At 42.7% G+C, this 16,476-nt stretch overlaps 1 long non-coding RNA gene across 1 annotated transcript in view; it reads left to right on the forward strand.

Annotated features, from left to right (window-relative positions):
• LOC126478633 (uncharacterized) overlaps positions 1 to 16,476 on the forward strand; it is a 31,569-nt gene that overhangs the window by 2,528 nt on the left and 12,565 nt on the right. The window contains exon 2 of the long non-coding RNA XR_007587443.1: positions 2,125 to 2,234. This is a non-coding gene — a long non-coding RNA (uncharacterized LOC126478633). The remainder of the gene's footprint in view (positions 1 to 2,124; positions 2,235 to 16,476) is intronic.

Below are 16,476 nucleotides of genomic sequence, written 5' to 3' on the forward strand. Positions count from 1 at the left end.
GTAAGTAGGACGGGACGGGGCTTAGGAGGTCAGTGGTGACCTGTCGGACAATGTTTAGGACAGGATATGTCTGAAACTGTGTCTTCTTCTCTGCATTGTTCGTTGTCGATGAAAACCAAGAGGAGAGAATAAAGCGAAGGGAGAAACACTCTCTGTATAAGACCGGCAGGCAGAAATCGTGAACTCAGCCAATCGGGACTATGCTATCAGAAACTCTGATCTTATCTGTGGAATGGAAGTGGGGATCGAAGTTTTTATATGAAGATGGGAAATTAGGTAGTGAGACGTTGTACGATTAGTCGCGGAGTGCGGGAGTCTTTCATCTGAGGCCTCAGAACACAGCCACGTGCATCGGGTAAATCCATCGGCACACTGGCCGTTTGTATCCGTACGTTAAGCGTGCTGAGCTTCTGATGTCATAGCTTGGAATAAGCACCTTGGGGAGTCTTGCCGAACGTCGACGGCAAAATCTAGCATTTCAGCTATTCTGAACGCGCATTTGAACATAGACCAATGAGATGGAAGAAAGCCACGCAAGTCAGTTGGCGCCATCTCTCTGCAGTACAGTGTCGAGAGACGCCATTTTGGCTTTCAGTTGAAACCTGCATGAATACATGCCGTTCCTAAACACCAGATAATTAAGGATCTCGGAAAATCCCGTAGTGAATTTACGATTTATTGCTATAAATTGATGGGAAATTATTACAACTAGCATGTTATTGAAGTATGCCGGTTCAAAGTAACGAACCACCGAGGTTTCATCGAAAACGCGTTCTCGGTAAGATGCAAAGTATGATCGAAAATCATTTATGGTCGGTATATCTTAATGAGCAGTCTGCCTTTGGCAGGGCAACAGACGGACGCGTCCGTGTTTTCCGTGTGTGGAGCGCGAGCTCGCCTTGTTTACATTCTGACGGACGTTACTTAAGTGCCGGCTTACCGTGTACGATACATGGCGAACCGTTACCGGAAATCTACACTCCGATTTACTTTCTGCAACGACCCAAAGCGCTCGAGGTAGAGAATTTTCTGCGAGAGGATGTGAAGATCCCAGCGACCGACGTTATCGGAATACATTTGTCGATCGTGAGCAGCACGGACTACGTTCACATCATTAACGACGCGGCGTGCGAATGCATCCTACGGCGGTAACCGTCGACTACGCGGGTTCAGATATGCGTACGATGCGCATTTTCGAATTGCCATTTCAACTTCCTGCAAGGAAGTCGTCGTGGCACTCCGACCGACGTCTCACATTCCGCGTGCTCCAAAGATAGTATTTACTGCGACAGCCACCAGTCCCAGCGTAATGAGTTCCGTATGTACCAGTTCACCGCTCTCTGTAAGTAGCACAATGTTTTCTTCTTGTCACTCATGGCAAACGTATCAGAGCGTGAGAGAGGGGAACTCAGCACCGTCCCAAAGTGTGTCACACTGGGTGTGTCGCTGGCTGTATGACGAACTTATGCTGGTCACCTTCCTGGAATACCGCCCTCCCTGCTGGCAGCCCATTCCAAGCCCATATGGGGCAAGGGGGATAAAACAATGATGAAGAGAAAATATACTAACAGAAACCTTACAAGATTATCTTTCATGTTGTGCTACAGATTCTAACACTAATGCACATACGGCGCGTATAGGCAGATGTTTAAAAACTTTCTTGGATTTCAAATAAGACAAACGTAGTAATTCAGATTAATACGGACAAGCAATCAGTATACTCACTATATCCCAACAGGCATTTTACGTCCGTTTTGGAAATGAGGAGCTCTCACAGGTCATCGTTATTTACGAGATAGTTCACAAATTCTCCGTATTTTCAATTCCAACGACTGTGCAGAAAATTACTTCCAGCGTCACTCAAATGAAAACTATGTGTTACTTGATAATTCAAGTCGCATTAATTCATTTATTTGCCAATGTTTCGTTGGGAACATATCTGACAATGATGAAGTTAGTGGTCGATTGCTGTGTAATCTGGGTTTCGCTAAGAGTATGGATTTAAGTTTCTTGCTTTTTACTTGAAGGATCTGCGATAAATATTCTTATAATCTATCGCATTCACTCCTTTGAAAGGAAGCGTACGTCCTTCGTCTCTAAATCACGATGTGCATTTCATTGCAGAACCTCAAGAAGACAGTGAGTGTGTTCCGCTGAGGGACATGTCTCCCGCTCTTACGTCTTACCAGAACCACTGTTTGACCAACACCTGGAGGATATCACACGATCAGCAGGTATGGGTCTCCGTCATAATTTGTTACATATCTCCATTGATAATGATTTAAACGGTCGTTGTTACACCATCAATAGCCGAAGATTAAAACAAAAAGTATTCATGTTCTGAGTTATCCAAAATGTCTTCCATGCATCTAGTAATTATTTAATAATCGAGTGAAAAGAATCATCTCGGAATTTGGGCAACTGTTTTGCCGTGCAGTATGCACTTTCGTCGTGTCTGCGTGGTGCTGAGAAATCTAGAATGCCTGAGATCATTTACTTAAGATACTAAATACACAAGTTTAAGACGATTACGTGTTACACACAGTTCCTTAAATATTACAAAACATGACAGTAAACAAATATAATTGCAAGGAGTGTCAGGAGTAAACAAAAGCAGGTGAAATAGCCAATTTACAACAAACTATACGTATCATTCAATGCCTAGTAAGAATTGGATGTTCAACTTTCAGTGTGGGACTTAGAGAGAATACAAAGCGTAGACTTTTTCATGAAACGGGTATATGTTTTATGACTTGTAACAGAACAGTTTTGCATTACACGCTTCTTTTTTTTTTTTTTTTTACGAGGTGCAATATGGTCGCGAATAGAACAGAGAGTGTAGAAGGAATTTCGTTTACTTCCGTCTACGATCATAAAATTGTTAGGCCCTTAGACTAGCGGTTCGGATCAGCGATGATGTATCTTCGAATATCTTTTAAAACATATCCTATCTAATGAAGCCATAGTGAAGGGATACAGAAAAAATTAACATAACATCGTGGTACATATTTTAAATTTGATATGTACTAGGACACAGTGTCACTGATACTATGGCATAATATCTGCCATTTTTCAAATATGTGCGACGATACTATGAAAATTTTGTGTGTATCTTTTGACTATGGCTTCATTATATTAGGACAGGTTTTAAAACAGATCAGAGGATGGTCACCGCTGACGGAAACCGATAGTCTAAGAGCCTAGAAACTTCATGATCATAGACGTAAATAAAAGAAATTTATTCTGTATGCTATTTTTGCTTGGAATGATATTAGTGCTACAACGAACATGAAATTTGTGATCTAGTGACCTTGATAAACTTGTAATGGGGCTGTGTAAGCAGCCCGACTGGATTAATGCTGGTCGGAGTGTTTACGTTTTATGACCGTGGCCTGTAACACCCACCTCGAGCTCCTGTCCTAGCTACTCCATCCTCCGTGGCATCGTCAGTATAAATATGGTGCCATATTTCAACATAGCATGTAGTACAGCACGGAGGAAAAGAATGCGAGCTATTGGACCACTTAACGTAGCTCTGTTCTGGTAATTCAAATCTGTTCTGAAATATGTTCTTACTCAGGACTGCACTGTCCATATACTGCTTTTAAACGTGAGTCCACTCACTTTCACCGTCGAAGCACTGTAGTCTTCGGATCGCATATTCGCGAGCATAACTGCAATCTTCCTGGTTCAGTGCATACGATATAGCAGATGTATGCAGATATAAGTTCACAGTACGCAAGATTGCACATAGTTTGTACATTAACATTAAATGTATCATCCACGTTACTAGGTGGCGAACACACACATACGCAGTGTCAATGACTGTATTTTACCGTTTGATTGAAATTCTGTAGCTTCACATTCCATTCCATGCTACGACGATCTTGCCAACTCTGTTTCGGAAGATTGCAACAGATGTTACCCATGGAAAACATTTTGCAATAATCATCTCTCAGATCTATGACCAGGATGTAGGAATTAAACCCTCCATTCGCGGTTGGGCAACAATTGTGGATACGGCATCCAGCCTCCACAAGTTCCTCTGCTACGAAGGCAGCTCTAAGATAATCTCGCATGTTTTCGACAGATATTTAACGCGAGAGCGTTCCAATGTAGTGTGTCATTTACGCCTTGAGTAAAGTAACAATGAATTTTGTTACTGTAATAATTGAGGGTAACTGTCAATATCGTGACCAGATTAACAGGCAGTTTAGGAACGAATACTCGCATTTCGGCATGCGATTAAGAGAAATAAGAAAGTAATGAGCTTCTGTTTTAAATAGCAGCAACTGTGAATTCCCGTGGAAATGTAGGTATCTCAGTGACGCCGTTAATTCATATCCTAAGTTCACGACAACAAGACCACGAAAGTGCACTCTACAGGGACGCTACATTTCAACGTATGTCAGTCAATATTAATGGATTTGATTACGTGGCAACTGAGTATCAACACGATTATTACAACAATTACCACTCAAATACACTATAATATACTAGAGAGGCTACATGGTCCCGCGTACGTCTTAATTTTTACTGAAACCGCAATATTTTTCCCGTGGGAATGCAGCCACTGTGCTGAAAGTTAAAAATTTATGCAGCGTTTCTTTTTCGTCTCTACTGAAATTTATTTTACAATATGGGTAGTTACAGCTGCATGTGATCGCCTTCAGATCTACGTCGTTGGGCAAGAATACTACATTCTGATGCCTACTTCCTACATGTGGCAACGGATTGGTAACTCAATTACAGAGAGGAAGGCAATCACATGTAGTCAAAATCAGTCATATTGAAAAAAAGTGTGGTCGACTCCAGATGTACGTGGTTGGGTACGAATACTGCATTCTGATGTGTACTTTCTACTATATAGAGTTGAAGTTAATGAAGTGTGGTCGAAATAAGTCTTGTTGAAGAAGAATGTGCAACTCAGGCGCAAAAGAAACAGCATATACATTACTAAGTAAGTCTTAATTTATGAAAAAGAAGCGTAGCTGATCGTTTTACGATGGAAACATCTATTTTTAAGTACTAGTTCGCAGCCAGTTTCTGACACTCAACAGCGTCTTTATGCTATGTCAAGATTCACGAAAACTAATCCACTAAGTAGAAATTGACGAGCAGGGCACTACAGACGTGTTGCTGCCTTCCACCAGAATACGTCGTTACAGTTGTTGAACGTGATGGTGGCCTTTAAACCAAGACACAGTTGTTTCCACACTCTTCAACATTCGTTCGCTCGGTGCACTGCTCACATTAAACATGCCTTGTCGGCGAGGACTCATGGGTGTTTTTACGCCTTGCGGCCAAGCGTAAGGAGGCGTCTGCAGAAAACCGCTCCTCCAGTCACAAAGAGTTGCAGGAGATTCAGTCGCTTTATGTGGTAAATAGAATGTTGTAACATTCGACGAAGATAACAACTTAAATTACAGAGACAGTGTGGAACGAACGGAAAAATATTTTTAACATGCAACATAATCGAGATGTTAACGTATAGACGCTGAGGTTAGAACAGTTTGGTACTAGAAACGTGTTACTATGACGAAAAGAGTGAATGGAGGCCGAAGCATATCAAGGGAGGAACGGCTTCGATATTCCTTTAAATTGTCACGTCCGGTGTGACGGCAGTCATTGTATCCTTTTGAGGCAACTTGAACCACGATGGGCATATACCAGTTATAACTGAGAAATACCGGTCACAAGATTTGACTAATGTTAGAGATAAACGAGAGAGGTTCAGCAACATACTCATACCGTAAGACAGCAATCACGTAAGCTTGTTGTAGCTAGAAAATTGTTAAAGGGTTGACATTCGAAGTCTAACAACACTGCTAGGTGAAATAAGTACTAATTTACCATAACGAACGCAGAGTATGATATGAAGTGCGATATACCATCAATGGTGTTCGGATAATCTTACCCAGTAGCTGTAGAATAAATGCCAAAAGTCAAGAGTGAAGACTTTTGAATATAAAAGGCAAACTCTGATGTTCGAGTATCAGTCTTGAAGAAATTTATAGTTGGTCGTCCTTGTGAAGACTGAAGTGTAAGGTCTGCCAAATTTAACAAAATATTTTACACACGTTAGTTTCTGCATTGATGCATTTTGTGTTGTGCTGTTCATTAACTACTTGACTCACAGATTAATTCACACAAAAACTGATAATTACATTGTCAAGGATTTTTTGGGACCGGAAATCCGCTCTACGTCAGGGTCTTCAGTGCAAGCAGCGAACAGTCATTTTCTATGGTCAAACGAGAGATCGCCGTTACGGAGAATGTCGGATATATTCAGTTTCAAGTCTGTGTTCACTTTAGGTACGTCCAAAAAAAACTGTAGATTCACCAGTTCAAATCATGAAGTATAAATATAAACATGCGATACGATTTTTAAATATTCTTCGACTGCAAACATCCAGTCAATGGCGGTAATTCTCTGTTAATCTCTATTATAAAGTTTTCATGCTTTGCCATAAGAGTTTTGAATCATCTCTCCGAGAAACAAATTCACACCTTAACTATTCATCACGCAGGCACGTAGATCCTTTTTCCGAAACGTTTAATTGAAACGAGACTAATATAAGGACTGTTAGGGGTCAGTTCTACAAGAAAGTGTACGCCATAATTTTAAGTGTAACCTCTGGTAGTGGTCTCGAATCTGTAATCAGTGCGCTTTTACACAGTACGTAGATAAACAGTGTAAGAGTTGAATGTTTTGTCGGTTGCAGTTTAAAATGAGTGCAAAATTTCTTAATCGTCACGAGGCCGTGTTCCTTGTAAATCATCCAAAGGGACCGAAACTTTCATATGGTGCTGCTGCTAAAATTGTTAGAAAGTCAAATACATTCGTTGCCAAGTGGGTCGAACGGTACTTAGAAGTTGGAAACGTGGATGATTTACTGGAGACAGGGCTATAATCGATAATGACGACGATAGGATTTGCTTGTAGGTAATTGCGCAATTGGAAATAACATGTATTTTCATGTACATATACATTTATGATAGTTTCTTGTATTTTATATATATATAACGGCCTACACTTTACTGTGGAACAGACTGTATGAGCACAGATATTTCTGTTTATGACACTACACTGAACAATTTTAGATTAGAATTTACTTAATTTGCAGAATAATAACTATATCTGTTGCTAGTACTATGTTTTTGGGTTGGTTTGTACGTCTAAGCACGAGTGGCACAAGTATGCCATTAATGTTTACTTCCCCGTGCTGCTGGTCAGGTATTGAAAAGTGGACGAGTGGACTCGAGGCGGATCGTCTGTACTAACAGACATAGTCCATTTCACAGCACAGTTACAACAATGCAGGAAACATCAGGTTGTAAAATATGTGACTGTTTGTGGGAAGAGCGTTTCACGCAGAGGAAAAACACACAACACACTAAAGGAGGTACATATTAAAGAACTAATTATCACAATTATCTATATCTATACCCTTAACTATCTGCATAGTGACTAATCACTGTAGAACTGACATTCCCACTCTTCCACAGTTTATTTATCGCTTTATCGGTCTTGGCCCGTACACATTTCCTGTTCAGGCACATGGTAAGTTGCTGGGTATCTACTTCGACGGTAGTTTCGCGTGGACGCAACATGTTACATACCTGATCGACAAGGTGGATAACGTTGTGAATATCTCGTGTGTGCTTGCCTGAGTACGGTGGGTAGCGGAACCGATTATAGAATTGACTCTGTATATGGTTTTGATCCTTTACGACTTCGATTGTGGTAGCACTGTCTACGGTACTGTAAAGCGATCAACTTTGAGCAAGCTCGGCGTCATCCAATATAAAGTGATACGTCTTGTCCGCGGAATCATGAAATCAACGCCCATCAGCGCCCTGCTAATGGAAGCATCTGTCATGCCGTTGTCTACAAGATGGTAGAAAATGAAAATGAAGTCCCATTTTTCTTGACAGAGCGTAGGGGAACGATGCGGGAGACCCGCACCGCCGTACTAGGCAAGGTCCTAATGGAGGTGGTTTGCAGTTGCCTTCCTCTAACCGTCATGGGGTGAATGATAATGATGAAGACGACACAACAACACCCTGTCATCTCGGGGCAGGTGAAAATCCCTGACCCCGCCGGGAATCTAACGCAGGACCCCGTGCTCGGGAAGCGAGATTGCAACCGCAACACCTTGAGCTGCGGACTACAAGATGACAGAAATTGTCTGATATTTTTCTGCACAGCCAATCGTCGATATCTGTTTGTATTGCAGAAGGCCAGTTACGCCCAACGCTCATCCCTTATGCGGATCTCACATCGACGATGTGGAAGTCTGCTTATCACACTTTGAATTGTGAATGGCACGGCTCTCAGAAGTTTAAGGGAAGCCACCAGGCGGCCATACTACCGAACATCTCTTCTTCTTTATTTATTTATTTACACGTCAAGTTCCTTAGAACAAAATTGGGGAGCAAATCTCCAAGGTCATTGAACGTGCCAGTACATGAAATTTCAACATAAAAGTAATAACAGATAAAACAAAATGCTTATGAACCCGAAAAAAGTCATGCCATAAGTTTAAGTAAAGGCAATCAACAATTCAACAAGAAACAGCTTAATTTTTCAAGGAACTCCTCGACAGAATAGAAGTTGTGACCCATGAGGAAAATTTTCAGTTTAGATTTGAAAGCGCGTGGATTACTGCTAAGATTTTTGAATTCTAGTGGTAGCTTATTGAAAATGGATGCAGATGTGTACTGCACATCTTTCTGCACAAGACTTAGGGAAGTCGAATCCGAATGCAGGTTTGGTTTCTGCCGAGTATTAATTGAGTGAAAGCTTCTTAATCTTGGGAAGAAGCTGATTCTGTTAACAAGAAATGACGGTAATGAATATGTATATTGAGAGACTAATGTCAAAATTCCCAGTCTCGTGAACAGGGGTCCATAAGAGATTAGTGAACTTACTCCACTTATTGCCAGAATCGCCCGTTTCTGAGCCAAAAGTATACTTTTAGAATGGGAATAGGTACCCCTAAATATAATACCATACGACATAAGCGAATGGAAATTAGCAACGTAGACTAATTTTCGTGTCGAACGATCACTCACTTCAGATACCGTTCGAATAGTAAATACGGCACATTAAATCTTTGAACAAAATCCTGAAAATGGGCTTTCCACGACAGTTTACTATCTATCTGAACACTTAGAAATTAGAACTGTTCAGTTTCATTAATCATATGCCCAATCTGTGAAATTAAAACGTCAGGTTTTGTTGAATTGTGTGTCAGAAACTGTAAAAACTGAGTCTTACTGTGATATAGCGTTTGTTTATTTCCTACAAGCTGTGGACTTAGGTCATGAACTGTACGATTTGAAACCGTGTCAGTGTTGCACACAACTTCTTTTGCTACCAAGCTAGTGCCATAAGAAACAGAAACATTTTAGAGTTACCCGTAATACTAGAGGGCATCTCATTTTTATAAATATGGAACAGGAGTGACCCCAACACTGATCCCCGTGGCTTGCCCCATTTGTCTGTACCCCACTCAGACCCCGTATCACAGCCATTTTCAACAAGCGATTAATGTCCTTTTGCTGTCTGTTGCTAAAGTAAGAGGTGAACTGATTGTGAGCTACTCCCCACATTCCGTAATGGTCCAACTTCTGGAGCAATATTTTGTGATCAACACAATGAAATGCCTTAGTTAAATCAAAAAATATGCCTAGCGTTCGAAACCTTTTGTTTAACCCATTCAGTACCTCACAGAGAAAAGAGAATACAGCATTTTCAGTTGTTAAACGACTTCTAAAGCCGAGCTCTACATCTGATTGCAAATTATGTGATATAAAATTATCCTTACATACACAGCCGTTTCAATAATTTCAGCAAACACTGATGGCATAGAAACAGGTCTAAAATTGTGTGCATTATCCCTTTCTCACTTTTTATAAATCGGCTTTACTACTGAGGGCTTTTATCGTTCAGGAAACTGACCATTCCTAAAGGAAAAATTACAAACATGGCTAAATACAGGGCTAACATGTGCAGCACACTGATTTAATATTTTGCTAGGCCCTCCGTCATGTCCATGAGAGTCCTTAGTTTTCAGTGATTTAATTATTGACTCAATCTCCCCCTTGTCTGATCGCAGAGGAATATTTAAGACTCAATCTCGGAAAGTCATTTGCCAAGAGATTATATGATTCCCTTGTTAAAGTTTTATTTAATTCACCAGCAATACTCAGAAAATGATTGTTAAATACTGAATAATTATCTGGTTTAACAGCAACAGAAATATTTTTACTATAAACTGACTGTACATCGACGGCCTTACGCTCCTGACCAGACACTTCCTTCACAACGGAATGGTTTTAATTTTAACCTGTGAGTTAGCTATTCTATTTGCGTACCACATACTTTTTGCGTTCCTAATAACATTTTAAGCGCCTTAGAGTACTGTTTGTAATGAGCTACTGTAACTTGATTGTGACTACTTCTAATGTTGTAATTTCTGCTTTGTTGTACATGACATCTTTATCCCACTGCTCAGCCATCTGGACTGCCTTTTAGTGCTAGTACCCCGTTTAGGACGTTGTAATGGAAAGAAACTCTCAAAGAGCATGAGAAATGTGGTAAGGAAATCTTTCATTTATCATCTATGTTATGAGGATTATAAACATCTGCTACTCTTGTTCCTTGATGAGGTTTAAAAAAACTCTCTTTTGCTGCTGGATTAACTTCTCTATATACTTTGTAATTATATGTGACATATGTTTGAGTACAAAAGACTTTCAGTGTTAAAATTTGTGCAATATTGTCTCAAAGGCCATTCACCCTTTTACTAACAGAATGCCCATCTAGTAATGAAGAATGAATAAAAATATTGTCAATGGCTGTGATACTGTTACTCTGCACTGTAGTTGGAAGAAATAGTCAGTATCAGATCATACGAATTTAGGAGATTTATCAACATTCTTTTTCTTGCACCATGTCATACAAAATTAATTTTGAAGTCGCCACATAAAACAAATTTTTGGTGTCTCCTATAAAGTGAATCAAAGACCCTCTGTAGCCTGAGCAGAAATGCTCTGTAATCAGAGTTATGGGACCTGTAAAGAACAATTAGAAGTTCAGTTTCACTACATTCAACTGCCCCCGCGCAACATTCAAATGTCTGTTTAGTGCAGTTCCGTGATACGTCTATGGACTCAAATCAAATACAGTTTTTCACGTGCATGGCCACTCCCACACTCCGCTAGTACTAATTGAAAAAAAGGCAGCTAATCTGTATTCTGGTAAAGGAAGTCTATGATTTGTGAAATTATTTAAATGATGTTCCGATATACCAATAATTTCAGAGTCAACATCTACACTACGTGATCTTAAGTATCCGGACACCCCCAAAAACAAACGTTTTCCATATTTCGTGCATTGTGCTGCCCCCCTCTGCCAGGTACTCCATATTAGCGACCTCAGTAGTCATTAGACATCGTAAAAGAGCAGAATGAGGCGCTCTGCGGAATTCACGGACTTCGAACGTGGTCAGGTGATAGGGTGTCACTTGTGTCATACGTCTGTACGCAAGATTTCCACACTACTACACATCCCTAGGTCCACTTTTTCCGATGTGTGAGTGAAGTGGAAACTTTAAGGGACACGTACAGCACTATAACGTACAGGTCGACCTTATCTTTTGACTGACAGAGACCGCCGACAATTAAAGACAATCGTTAAGTGTAATAGGCAGACATCTATCCAGACCATCACACACGAATTCCAAACTGTTTCAGGATCCACTGCAAGTACTATGACAGACGAAAAGTGAGAAAGCTTGGATTCCATGGTCGAGTGGCTGCTCATAAGCCACACATCACGCTGCTAAATGACAAACGACGCCTCGCTTGGTGTAAGGAGCGGAAACATTGGACGATTCAACAGTGGGAAAACGCTGTATGGAGTGACGAATCACGGTACACATGTGGCGATCCGATGGGAGGGTGTGGATATGGCGAATGCCCGGTAAACGTCATCGGCCAGCATGTGTAGTACCAACAGTAAAATTCAGAGGCGGTGGTGTTATGGTGTGGTCGTGTTTTTCATGGAGGGGGCATTCACCCCTAGTTTTGCGTGGCAATATCACAGCACAGGCCCTCCATTGATGTTGCTTCCCACTGTTGAAGAGCAATTCGGGGATGGTGATTGCATCTTTCAACACGATAGATCATCTGGTCATAATTCTCGGCCATTGGCGGAGTGGTTACATGACAATAACATCCCTGAAATGGACTGGCCTGCACAGGGTCCTGACCTGAATCCTATAGAACACCTTTGCGATGTTTTGGAACGCCGACTTTGTGCCAGGCCTCACCGACGTATATGGATACCTCTCCTCAGTGCAGCACTCCGCAAAGAGTGGGTTGGCATTCCCCAGGATCCTTCCCGCACCTGATTGAACGTATGCCTGCGAGAGTGGAAGTTGTGATCAAGACTAAGGGTGGGCCAACACCATACTGAATTCCAGCATTATCAATGGACGGTGCCACGAACTTGGAAGTCGTTTCCAGCCAGGTTTCCGGATAATTTTTATCACATATTATATAAGCAGTTCACAAACTTTATCTCTAATACCTCTTATATTTTGATTAAATATCCTAATTCCTTTTCTGCTTAGAAACATGGCGTCCTCAGAAGGAGAGCCCTTAGCTAGAGAGTCATCCTTTAAGAAGCTATACGAATCAGCTGACTTCAGTCTAGAATAGGTGCAGCTCTAACACGAAGTACTACAGGAATTTTTCCATAAGTGATCCCACCACAACCCACAACACTGTCACCTATAAGTTTTGCCATCCTCCCCTTCCCATACCTATTGAGCTGCAGGCCATGCCCAGTGAAACACGATCTACAGATAGACTCAGCTGGCACCACTGAAATGTAACCCATGCCCTCTGCCATCAGTGCCTTCACCAGCTCCATGTTAACGCGCCTAACAGCCGCATTAAGATGTGGCCGGCAATGACGCTTAAACAGCTGCACGAAATGCACATTAGTGCCACCAGTTTGTGTAGCTATCTTTACCAGATCGCCGCCTACATCATTTTCCCCGTCCTTATCGTCCCTATCACGACTGTTCCCTGCTCCATCCACTATCAGTGCCTGACCCTCCTTCGTAAAATTCCATAACTCCACTATGCTGTCAGTCACCTGAGCCAACCCTGCACTAGACTTGACAATGTTGGTGACCTGGTACTCACTCCCCAACACTTCCTTCAACTACTTGCCCACACGTCTACCGTGCGAACTACCTAGCAGCAGAACCTTCTTTTTTCTGTTAGACTTTGCAAATGACTTAGACCTCCTAACTTCTGAGGACTGATGCATGTTCCCTACACCTACAGCTAAAAAAGGCTCCTTTCCACTCAGCTCTGACAGTTGGTCAGATCTATTGCATATACGCAAAGTGTAACTGTCTGAAAACCTCCTCCTCCGAGCTGCCTTCTTGCCAACTGTCAGTTCCCATTCCCAAGCACCCTTCACCCTCCTCAATCATTCTAGTTCCTCCTTTGCTTGTTGTAACTGCACCTGAAGGTCACAGATCTTACGCTCCTGCTCATCTATCAACTTATTTCTACTACAGATTCTGCATTCCCAGGAGAAGATCTCGTTAGAATACCTACTGGCTTCCCCACTGCATTCCCCCCAATGAAAATATTTTGAACAAATCCCACGCTTTAACCCACTATTCACAAACCTGCGAGACAGCCCACACTTCTCACACATGGTAAAATTTTACAGTTACTGAAAATGATTATATGTCTACGGTTCAAGTTCAATTGCACTAGGAGAACTATACATAGAACTATTAAGAGCGGTCTCGAAACTCTCTCCATACTAAGAAGGTAACTACTTCTATGAATACTACTAAACCACAACTAATACTAATATCAACAAAACTCCACGAAATTACTAGCTGAAACCAAAAGTTCAAGCTGCCACTGGGGCACTCAACGAAGTTAAAACACTGAATGAAAATTTCCTGAAATATTTCACTAGAAACAATAAGAAACGTCAGCTGAAAAATAAAGCATGAAATTTACTAAACGACTTGAACTCACAGAAAACTCTAAAAAAAAGCACTGCTGGCGAACGTTTCGAAAAGTTTCTTAAATCGCTATATCGCCACAAACGGGACGAAACACCACAGAAACCTATTAAATTTAATAACTGTATAACAGTGCACAGATAACTTTGTCAGTACTTAGTTTCACAACCGCTACAGTTGCATTGGCACGCTGCAAAATGTAAACACGCAATTGAGGCGTGAGGCTTGGACGAACGACGTAAGCATACTCACGAATAACAGACCACTCGAGCCAAAAACACAGGAAAAAAGACCATGGTTAATGAAAATCCACAAATAATTTACTTTTACAGCAAATATTAAGTCAAATAAACTTTAAAATAAGTAACTGAGGACTAAATCGTTATAAAATATTTACGAGCAATTTCAACAGCACTCCAGCACACGTGATGTCACACCAAAGATGACCATGGTTCGCCTCGGTGCAGCTTCGTAGGCGGCACGTGACTTCAATCTCATGCATGAACCTGGAACACGGGTGTTACCCCGCGCACCTACACTCCTGTAAATTGAAATAAGAACACCGTGAATTCATTGTCCCAGGAAGGGGAAACTTTATTGACACATTCCTGGGGTCAGATACATCACATGATCACACTGACAGAACCACAGGCACATAGACACAGGCAACAGAGCATGCACAATGTCGGCACTAGTACAGTGTATATCCACCATTCGCAGCAATGCAGGCTGCTATTCTCCCATGGAGACGATCGTAGAGATGCTGGATGTAGTCCTGTGGAACGGCTTGCCATGCCATTTCCACCTGGCGCCTCAGTTGGACCAGCGTTCGTGCTGGACGTGCAGACCGCGTGAGACGACGCTTCATCCAGTCCCAAACATGCTCAATGGGGGACAGATCCGGAGATCTTGCTGGCCAGGGTAGTTGACTTACACCTTCTAGAGCACGTTGGGTGGCACGGGATACATGCGGACGTGCATTGTCCTGTTGGAACAGCAAGTTCCCTTGCCGGTCTAGGAATGGTAGAACAATGGGTTCGATGACGGTTTGGATGTACCGTGCACTATTCAGTGTCCCCTCGACGATCACCAGTGGTGTACGGCCAGTGTAGGAGATCGCTCCCCACACCATGATGCCGGGTGTTGGCCCTGTGTGCCTCGGTCGTATGCAGTCCTGATTGTAGCGCTCATCTGCACGGCGCCAAACACGCATACGACCATCATTGGTACCAAGGCAGAAGCGACTCTCATCGCTGAAGACGACACGTCTCCATTCGTCCCTCCATTCACGCCTGTCGCGACACCACTGGAGGCGGGCTGCACGATGTTGGGGCGTGAGCGGAAGACGGCCTAACGGTTTGCGGGACCGTGGCCCAGCTTTATGGAGACGGTTGCGAATGGTCCTCACCGATACCCCAGGAGCAACAGTGTCCCTAATTTGCTGGGAAGTGGCGGTGCGGTCCCCTACGGCACTGCGTAGGATCCTACGGTCTTGGCGTGCATCCGTGCGTCGCTGCGGTCCGGTCCCAGGTCGACGGGCACGTGCACCTTCCGCCGACCACTGGCGACAACATCGATGTACTGTGGAGACCTCACGCCCCACGTGTTGAGCAATTCGGCGGTACGTCCACCCGGCCTCCCGCATGCCCACTATACGCCCTCGCTCAAAGTCCGTCAACTGCACATACGGTTCACGTCCACGCTGTCGCGGCATGCTACCAGTGTTAAAGACTGCGATGGAGCTCCGTATGCCACGGCAATCTGGCTGACACTGACGGCGGCGGTGCACAAATGCTGCGCAGCTAGCGCCATTCGACGGCCAACACCGCGGTTCCTGGTGTGTCCGCTGTGCCGTGCGTGTGATCATTGCTTGTACAGCCCTCTCGCAGTGTCCGGAGCAAGTATGGTGGGTCTGACACACCGGTGTCAATGTGTTCTTTTTTCCATTTCCAGGAGTGTATATCGATTGAGGATTATCACGTCTCGAAACTGCTATGAGGACACAACGGCAGTAGCGGATCTTAACCGCATCATATTGACATTTTCAAGTACACCGCCACACAATCTGACTTGTATAAGAAATGGGTTGCGAGAGGTTACCCCCTCCATACCAGTATTCCTGTTTTACTCCACCGTTCTGATTAATGTAACTTGCTCACAGAGCATTTGAAAGTAACCGTCGTCCAAGTTTAATCTATAAGTTGCCGAGATCTTCATTTTCAAATGGTATCAGCCGCTTCGTAATCGGGTACGTAATTTTGTGTTTTGTCTTGCTTACGGACCTCTACTTGCACATTACATTTTCATTATTGCTCTCTTGTGCATTTTATGTCACTGTTCTACTGGCGCTTTTGTCCCTGCCGTTGGTTGTATTGTGTTTGTCATTTTGGGTTTTTCTGTCTAT

Source organism: Schistocerca serialis, chromosome 1 (genome assembly GCF_023864345.2).
Source record: "Schistocerca serialis cubense isolate TAMUIC-IGC-003099 chromosome 1, iqSchSeri2.2, whole genome shotgun sequence".
Taxonomy (NCBI): Eukaryota; Metazoa; Arthropoda; class Insecta; order Orthoptera; family Acrididae; genus Schistocerca; species Schistocerca serialis.